This window comes from Ahaetulla prasina, chromosome 9 (genome assembly GCF_028640845.1).
Source record: "Ahaetulla prasina isolate Xishuangbanna chromosome 9, ASM2864084v1, whole genome shotgun sequence".
In the NCBI taxonomy this organism is placed as follows: Eukaryota; Metazoa; Chordata; class Lepidosauria; order Squamata; family Colubridae; genus Ahaetulla; species Ahaetulla prasina.
The window spans coordinates 11672051-11680756 of NC_080547.1; the positions used below are offsets into that span (position 1 = coordinate 11672051).

Genomic DNA, 8706 nt, shown 5'->3' on the forward strand with positions numbered 1-8706 from the left:
ATTTTATAAACGCATCATGTATGCACAATATTCTTGGGCTGGTTAATAAGAATCACTGCCAAAATCAGCCAAAATTGAATGGTTTCCGTTTTGCAGGTATTTGTTTCCCAATAGCCCTCCCCCCCTTTTTTTTTATACATTTACATTCCTTGACCTATCGGGCTACCTGTACGCATTATTTTCTTCCTTTTTTGACTCACTTGAGATGCTGGAATCCATGCATGAAAACCGCTGCAGCGTTGGCAGCCTTCAGCCTAACGAACTCCTGCCCCAGACTTGTAATTGGAAACGGAAACTCCTGTTCTATGGAATTCTGACTCTTATGTATTATGCAATTATTTTTTTTTACTGGGAGTTATGCAAATTGAATTTTGTTTTTGTTTTTTTAATTCTGTCTCCAAATATGTGAACCTATTTACATTCGTCTCCTCTGCTTCTGGGCACCCTTCTTCAAACACATATATTATTCTATATTTTAGGTTCTCTCAATCAGCTAGAATTTAGAATAACAGAGTTGGAAGGGACCTTGAAGGTCTTCTAGTCCAACCCCCCTGCTTAGGCAGGAAACCCTACACTACTTCAGACAAATGGTTGTCCAATCTCTTCTTAAAATCTTCCAGTGTTGGAGCATTCACAACTTCTGGAGGCAAGTTGTTCCACTGATTAATTGTTCTAACTGTCAGGAAATTTCTCCTTAGTTCTAAGTTGCTTCTCTCCTTGATTAGTTTCCACCCATTGCTTCTTCTTCTACCCTCAGTGCTTTGGAGATTAGCTTGACTCCCTCTTCTTTGTGGAAGACCCTGAGATATTGGAAGACTGCTATCCTGTCTCCCCTAGTCCTTCTTCTCATTAAACTAGACATACCAAGTTCCTGCAACCGTTCTTCATATGTTTTATCCTCCAGTCCCCTAATCCTCTTTGTTGCTCTTCTCTGCACTCTTTCTAGAGCAGCTGTTCTCAACCTGTGGGTCGGGACCCCGTTGGGGGTCGAATGACGATTTGCCAGGGGTCGCCTAAGACCATCGGAAATATGGGAAGTATACTTGCGAGTCGAAGAATCGCGCTCCAATGGTTGACTTCACAAGCCAGCTGCAGGCTCTTCAAATCGCTAGCTGAATTCGGCTTCAGGCGCGATGAATTAAAAAAGAAATCTTTGCTCTGATGTCTCCCTCTCAAACCAGCTGCAATCACTCCCAATCGCTAGCCTAATCTGGCTTCAGGCGCGATAAACTTAATAGGGGAGGAGTCTCCGCTTTAATGCCTCCGACCTCAAGGCAACCGCAAGCAGTTCAGATCGCTAGCCAATAGGGCTTCAGGCGCGATAAATTCAAAACAAAAATAATTTTACGGTTGGGGTCGCCACATCGTGGGGAATTGTATTAAAGGGGTCGCAGCACTATAAAGGTTAAGAACCAGTGTTCTAGAGTCTCTCAACATCTTTTTTATATCGTGGTGACCAAAACTGGATGCAGTCTCAATAAGAAAATGAACATTTTGCAGAAGTGTGACACACATCCATTAGATTCTACAACTGTACTGAAAAGAAAATGGGCTGTCCTGCTTTACAGCCGTGATGAGGATAAAGAGAGTAAACCTTATTCCTAACACCAACCTCTTTCAACCTATAGTAAGAACTAAACCAGAGCTACAATAAGAGAGTCTTTGGCTTACAAACCTCAAACGCACTTGGATTTCGCTCCTTGGTTGCCAACCTTAGCCCTTTGCATGGCTGGACATGCCCGAATGCTCATATTTGCCAGGGATACGTTTGGCCTATTCTTTAGCTATGTTCACCCAAGATACCATCATCCTGGTTACTGAATTAGCTCACATGAGCGGTTTGCACAACACAACACAATGAGCCCTAAAGGAAGCCGAGAGGCTCGGCTCCGACGATGCTTTGAATTTCAAACAAGCTCCAAACCGATCAAGTTCTGCTTGGGCCACGGAGGGAATGCCTGTTGTGACCAAGGCCCAAGTTGTGATTACTAAACACAATTCAGTCCTCAACAAACTTATTTTATTAAAACAGCTGAGAATTAATTCATTCTCAGCTTCATCCAAAACAAAATTCTTAATAACCAGTCTTTGGGCCTTATCACCAACCTTTGATGTCTTTGGCAACCTGCCAAAGGCTTTTCTTGGCAAAAAACCCACAAGGTTCAAGAGACGCTGAAAAGAAGCACGGAAATCAACATTGCTTTTCCACAAGGAACCCAACGGCTCGTTGCTGCTCTTTTAAGCCTTATGGGAGGGGCCCATCATCTCCTGGCCTTACTCCTGAATGGTCCTTTTTGCTTTAGCTGCTCTTGCCTTCTGGAAGCTCTTCACATGCGTGCACTAGGAACAGGCTCCTCCTGTTCCTCTGCCTCTCTGCTGTCCACGCATCGCTCCCAGATTGGCACTAGCCCCATCTCTGCCTCCGATGCAGAGCCCTCGTCTTGGCCTTCCCCTGACTTCAGGACTAGCCCATGGTCGTCCCCAGCCTCCTCACTATCTGACTCTGCTGCCAGGTCTGCAGGCTGCTGGTGGACCACAACAACGCCAAGTCATTTTGTTCAGCACACGGTGCAAAGTTGGGGAGTCTCTGACATCTTGCTACCCACCTCAAGGAACTTCTCATTTGTGGCCGGGGAGGTTCTGTCACCCAGGAGATCAAGCCAGGCCAGTAAACCTCCAGACCGTGACCGTCATCACAATTCAGCTCATGCATGGCATCTCCTGAGCAAAATATCTTTTGTCCAGGAGCTACAAAGAAATCCTGAACTTGAAACCCAAGTTGAAATACCTAGTTTTGCAATTCTCCAGCTGGCAAATATATTTGTCCGGGGCGGCCTCTTCCTCCTTTCTCCATTTCCAAGGAGTTTCAAACAAGGCTCCAGGCTGGCTTTGCTAATCCCCCGGCTTCCTGCAAACTACACAACACCTCCCTCCCCGCCTATTCTCAGAAGTGAATTTGACAACTCTTTCCCCCTCCCCTTCTCTGGTAGCTCACCAGGATTTGGAGGGGAAAAAACAACAACCCAGCTCTCCAACCCCCCCCCCCACACACACCTGGGCCTCGCTTTTGCAGAAAAATGCTACCCAAGCAAAATAATCCCTGTCGGTCTGGGGGTGGAAGAGAGGAGGAAGGGAGCTGAGTCAGGAGAATTGACTGGAAATCTTCTGTTTGCATGCTGACCGGAGGTGGCTCAAAGGAAGGACCTTGGCTGTGGGGAAAGGAGACTGCTAGGGGTTCGGGAGAACCTCTAGTTAAGATTCTGTGAAGTTCGGGGAACCCCCAAATCCTACTCCTGGCTGGCCCTGCCCATCCCTCCCCTCCCCTCTCTTCCCCTCCCAGGAATCCCCATGCAGCTCCTTTTGGATGCAGGAAAGCGCAGGGCGCATGTGGAGGCTCAGGGAGGGCGAAAAACAGGCCTATTGGAAGTTCAGGAAGGATGGAAATGGGCCATTTTCACCCTTCCAGAGGCTTGAGAAAAACCTCCAGAGCCCGGGGAGGGCAAAAACGCCCCCGCCCACCACCACAATGGTGCAGAAGGCCAACTAGGCCACGCCCACCATGGCCACATCTGCCCAGCAACCGGGCAGAGAGCACCTTGCTAAAATTTTTGAAGCCCACCCCTGGAAAGGAGGGATGGGCGGGGGGAGGGGCACAGAACAACCCCCACCTCTTTCTGCTCCGCTAAATTCTCAGTAGACCAAATTTTACTCACATCTCTCCGGCCACTTATCCGCTCCCAAATATATCCCCCAAATATCCCACGTTACAAAAAAGATGTTGAGACTTTGGAAAAAGTGCAGAGAAGAGCAACTAAGATGATGATTAAAGGCCGGGAGAATAAAACATAGGAAGAATGGATGCAGGATTTGGGTTTGGTTAGTCTAGACCAGGGGTCTGCAAACTTGGCTCTTTTAAGATTTGTGGACCTCAATTTGAAGTCCATAAGTCTTAAAAGAGCCAAGTTTGCAGACCCCTGGTCTAGACAAAACAAAAGGACTAAGGTGGGAGATGGTAGCCATATTTCAATATTTGAGGGGCTGCCCCAAAGAGGAGAGGGGTCAAGTTATTTTCCAAAGCACCAGAAGGACGGACAAGAAACAACGGATGGAAACTAATCAAGGAGCCTGGAATTAAGGAGAATCTTGCTAACAGTGTGGACAATTAACCAGTGGAACAACTTGCCACCAGAAGTTGTAGGTGCTTCATCACTGGAGGCTTTCAAGAAGAGACTGGACAGCCACCTATATGAATGGTATACAGCCTCCTGCTTGAACAAAGGGTTGGACTAAAAGGCCTCCAACATGCCTTTCCATCTCTATTCTGATTAATTGATTGGAAGATACAGTATCTATCCAGGTCTACACTGAACTGTGCTCAAGATTCACACAGTCACTTGTCACCCTTTGCACTCTGCACAAATCCTTCAGGGTGGCTGACTGCAAATCAACCACCCTCAGTCAGCATATCCATCAGGAAGGCTGACTGGGAATGATGGGAGTGATAGTCCAATATATTCTGAGGGCAGCCAAAATCTTTGTGGGTGCTCTTTGGGAGATCCCGAATGGTCCGGAAAAGTTGTTTCCAACACTCTTGCTCTTCTCTTCAAACAAGGATTCAATTAATCAAGGTTCAGTCCATGATTGGGGCACCCAATGTCCCAAAGAAGACCAGCAGAGCTCATCTATAAGAACCGACTAGCAGTCAGATGAAAAGTCCTGAATTGCCCAACACAGGGACAGTTTCAATTGGAAACTCTGAGCGCCTTAGACAAGCCAAATCCACAAAGAGATTAGAGAATTCCCAGAGGCCTCACCCTCAGGCAAAGCAGCCATCAACAGGCTCATAGAGATAAACAACATCTACATACCATTGAAAAGAGACAATCAAAAGGCCAAAAGAAAACAAAGAGACCAAAACACCTCCTCACCAGCAACCAACACAAAGATAAGGAGACTAACACCAAGAACTCTGGACCAACAACCAAGTTGTAAAGATCCCAATCAAGGAACTACCAACTCAGACAATCAAACAAACTGTCAACAACAACCTAATCAAGGAACTAGCAAGAAGAAACCAACACTCCCACCAACAATTAAAGGACAAGCCAATTGTATGTAAACAGAGAGAAAACCCCACTCCCTTCTAGTGCTGATGGTGTTACCTAATTGGGTAATGCAACGTTTGCAAGAAAACAGCTAAGCTCCGAGAACACCAAGGACTTCACAGAAACAGAAGCCCAGATAAGCAGGGATTAACACCAGACAAATAATCAGGCAAAAAAACAACAACAACCCTAATTAAGGAATTACCAAGGAAAAAAACAGAGTCCCACCACCAAAGCAAAGGGAGCAAACCCCACTCCTTTCAACGCACCGATGACGTTACCAAGTCGGGTCATGAAACGTCTTCAAGAAAAACCACCAGGCTCAGAGAGCACCAAGGATCCCACAGCCCTAAATCTCTCAATCTTGTAGATGAAACTCCAGCTGAAGTCTTGGATCCCGTTGCCCGTTTGGGTCTCAACGACGAAGAACAAGGCCCCTTCGCTTTTCCTCAGCCCCAATGGAAACATTTACATTTGGAGACCCTTCAGGTTTCCCAAACCCCCGCTGGGCCGTCACACACGCCCCCTCCTCTCTCCCAGTGCCCCACTTCGCTTTGCACTCACCTGTGTGTAGAACGACAGGCCCCACGGAGCCGTGGCATGAAAATGAAGCTTGGGATGGATGGGAGGGGGAGGTTTAGATCAGCCTCGGCAAGCTGCTTTTTCTGCAGGGTGTGGTGGGGGAGGGAGGAAGAAGAGAAATAGGGGAGCGGGTCAGAAAGAAGAGAAATGATTAAAAGGTGGCAGGGCCGGTCCTGTTGGAGGAGGTCAAGGGGGTAGCGATGGGGTGGGTAGGGGAATCTACAGAGCTGACCCTCCCAGGCGGAGAACGACCGTAGATTGGAAGAGACCCGGGTGTGTTTTTATCCGCAGCTCAGGTTACTTGCTGGATAAATATAGAGTTTTATCTGACCTCGCACACGATGGACACATTCCAGCATTGGGGGGATTTAAAGGGGCAGGAAAAGAGGAACCTGCCCAGCGTGTCCAGCAGAGTGGATTCCCCCTGTCCAGATGGAGGGTGGAAAGGGGAAGAAACTGGAGATCTGGTGGGGGGGGAAAGGGGTGGTGGTGGATGGGTAGCTGGGGGATACCTCCAGTGATGGGATTCAAATAATTCAACAACCGGTTCTCTGCCCTAAGGATTTCTTCCAACAAGCAGTTCACCAAACTGCTCAGAAAGTTAACAACCGGTTCTCCCGAAGTGGTGCGAACCGGCTGAATCCCACCACTGGATACCTCCGATAGGAAATTAAAGCAGCCCCTGCCATTCTTCTAATAATGCAGCGGTTCTCGGCCTAGACTGCTCGAAGCTGTATGGACTTCCACTCCCAGAATTCCCCAGCCAGCTGGGAGATGAATTCTGGGAGTGGAAGTCCGTACAGCTTCAAGGTACGTGGGTTGAGATACACTGCCTTAATTCATAAAGGCTGGAAACCTGGAGGTTAAAGGAAGATGAAAGCTGGCATTCATGGCACGTGGCACAGACACCCCCTTCCCCCCCGCCCCCCGGAATCCATAGTAAATTTTTATTTCCTCTGGCGTGTGCTAAAAAAAAAGAAAAAAAAGAGGAGCAACGTGAAAATCACGACGGCAATTATCTCTGCCATCGCCAACGCTGCGTTAACACGGAGAGAATGAGGAAACGAGACAGGCCAGGACGCACCACCTGGATTAACCTGCGTTACCATTGGGATAAGATCTCTTGGCCTCGGTCTGCCGCTTGTGAAATGGGCATGCAAGAAGCAGCCAGGCTTTGCAAGGTGATTAAAAAAAAAATGGGAGAAGGAAGCGGCCACTGGCGGTCCTGAACTCCAGCAGGAGTAAGGAAGCAAAAATCTCCCCAGAACCTTTGCTGATTGCAAATTCTGTCTCTTTCTTTGTTTCTTTCAAGAGGTAAAGGAACCAGGGATTAAAAAAAAAAAAGAGAGAGGAAGATTGGCTTAATTTCTAGTGTTCCCAGTCCAGGAGGGGGAACTAGGTGTAGCCTTTAACTTTCGATGTCCCCAGTCCAGGAGGAGGGACCCAGGTGTAGCCTTTAAGAACCAGGTGTAGCCTTGGTGTTAAAAAAACAACACCAAGAGCTATGGTGGCGCTGTGGTTACAATGCAGTATTGCAGGCTGACTGCCCGCTGCCAGCAGTGCAATCCTGACCGGCTCAAGGTTGACTCATCTTTCCGAGGTCGGTAAAATAAGGACCCGGATTGGTTGGGGGCAACAGGCTGATTCTGTGAACCACTTAGAGAGAGCTGTAAAAGCACTGTGAAGAGGGCCGTGAAAATATTTGCAGATCCCTCGCATCCTGGACATAAACTGTTTCAACTCCTACCCTCAAAACGACGCTATAGAGCACTGCACACCAGAACAACTAGACACAAGAACAGTTTTTTCCCGAAGGCCATCACTCTGCTAAACAAATAATTCCCTCAACAGTGTCAGACTATTTACTGAATCTGCACTACTATTAATCATCTCATAGTTCCCATCACCAATCTCTTTCCACTTGTGACTGTATGACTATAACTTGTTGCTGGCAATCCTTATGATTTACATTGATATATTGATCATCAATTGTGTTGTAAATGTTGTACCTTGATGAAGGTATCTTTTCTTTTATGTACACTGAGAGCATATGCACCAAGACAAATTCCTTGTGTGTCCAATCACACTTGGCCAATAAAATTCTATTCTATTCTATTCTGGTATATACGTCTAAGCGCTTATTGCTAGTTGCGATGTCACCAGTTCAGAAAAGGGAACCAGGTTTACCGTTTAACTGGTGTTCGGGAAGGAAAAGCAGGTTTAGCCTTTTTTGTGGCGTCCCCAGTTCAGAAGGGGCAACCAGTTTTAGCTAACCTGAACCAGGGGGTTAAAAAAAAACAACTGGCTGGAACCACATAAAAAAACAAAACAAAACGGGGATATAATTCATTTCAATTTAATTTCCTTCTGTTCTGTTGACAAATCCCAGATACTTTTTTAAAAATGTGTCAGTCACTTCAAAACTTACAACTCAGTGCCTGGAACAGGGGAGGGGAGACAGGCAGCCCATGCAATGCTGCTCCCTACTTTTTAACCACAGGTGCGTTTCCAGAATGGGGTGCAAATCCCCTTCCTAACTTCTCCCCGCGCCCCCCCAAATATTTCCCGGGCCAGCTCTCTAAATATGCGCCGAACACAAGACCACAAAACTAGTGTGTCACTCAGGAATGACCGAGCCTTGGGCTTCTCTGCTCCAGGCTACAATCCTCAGGGGGTGACTCATCCCAGAGTGATAGCCGAAGCTTGGGGCAAAGTGAGATCATCCTTTCCAGTTGCCTCCCTCCCCCTCCCACCTCCCTCTCTCTGACACAGCAGCCCTTCCTTATGTAAAAGAGGACAGGCACACAAAATTTGCCCACCTCCCTCCACCAAAGGAAATAATTTGACTTTCAGATTGTGTTTAAGCACTGGCCTGGGGTTCAAAGGAAGAAACCTGGCACATGGGACCACAGGGCTCCTGAGCATGTGCAGAGGGCACTGCAAAAGAATTTTTTTTTTAAAAAAAGAGCCGGGTATCTGAATAGCCCAAGGCTCTGCGATAACCCTGGTTCCACATCTG

The 8706-nt window shown here is 47.3% G+C and overlaps 1 protein-coding gene across 2 annotated transcripts in view; it reads right to left on the reverse strand.

Annotated features, from left to right (window-relative positions):
* The window catches only part of USP2 (ubiquitin specific peptidase 2), a 74225-nt gene extending 68378 nt beyond the window's left edge, over positions 1-5847 (reverse strand). For both annotated transcript variants that reach the window (XM_058194973.1, XM_058194971.1), the window contains exon 1: positions 5670-5847. The gene's annotated coding sequence lies outside the window, so the exon portion shown is untranslated. The remainder of the gene's footprint in view (positions 1-5669) is intronic.
* Between the last annotated feature and the right edge of the window lie 2859 nt (positions 5848-8706).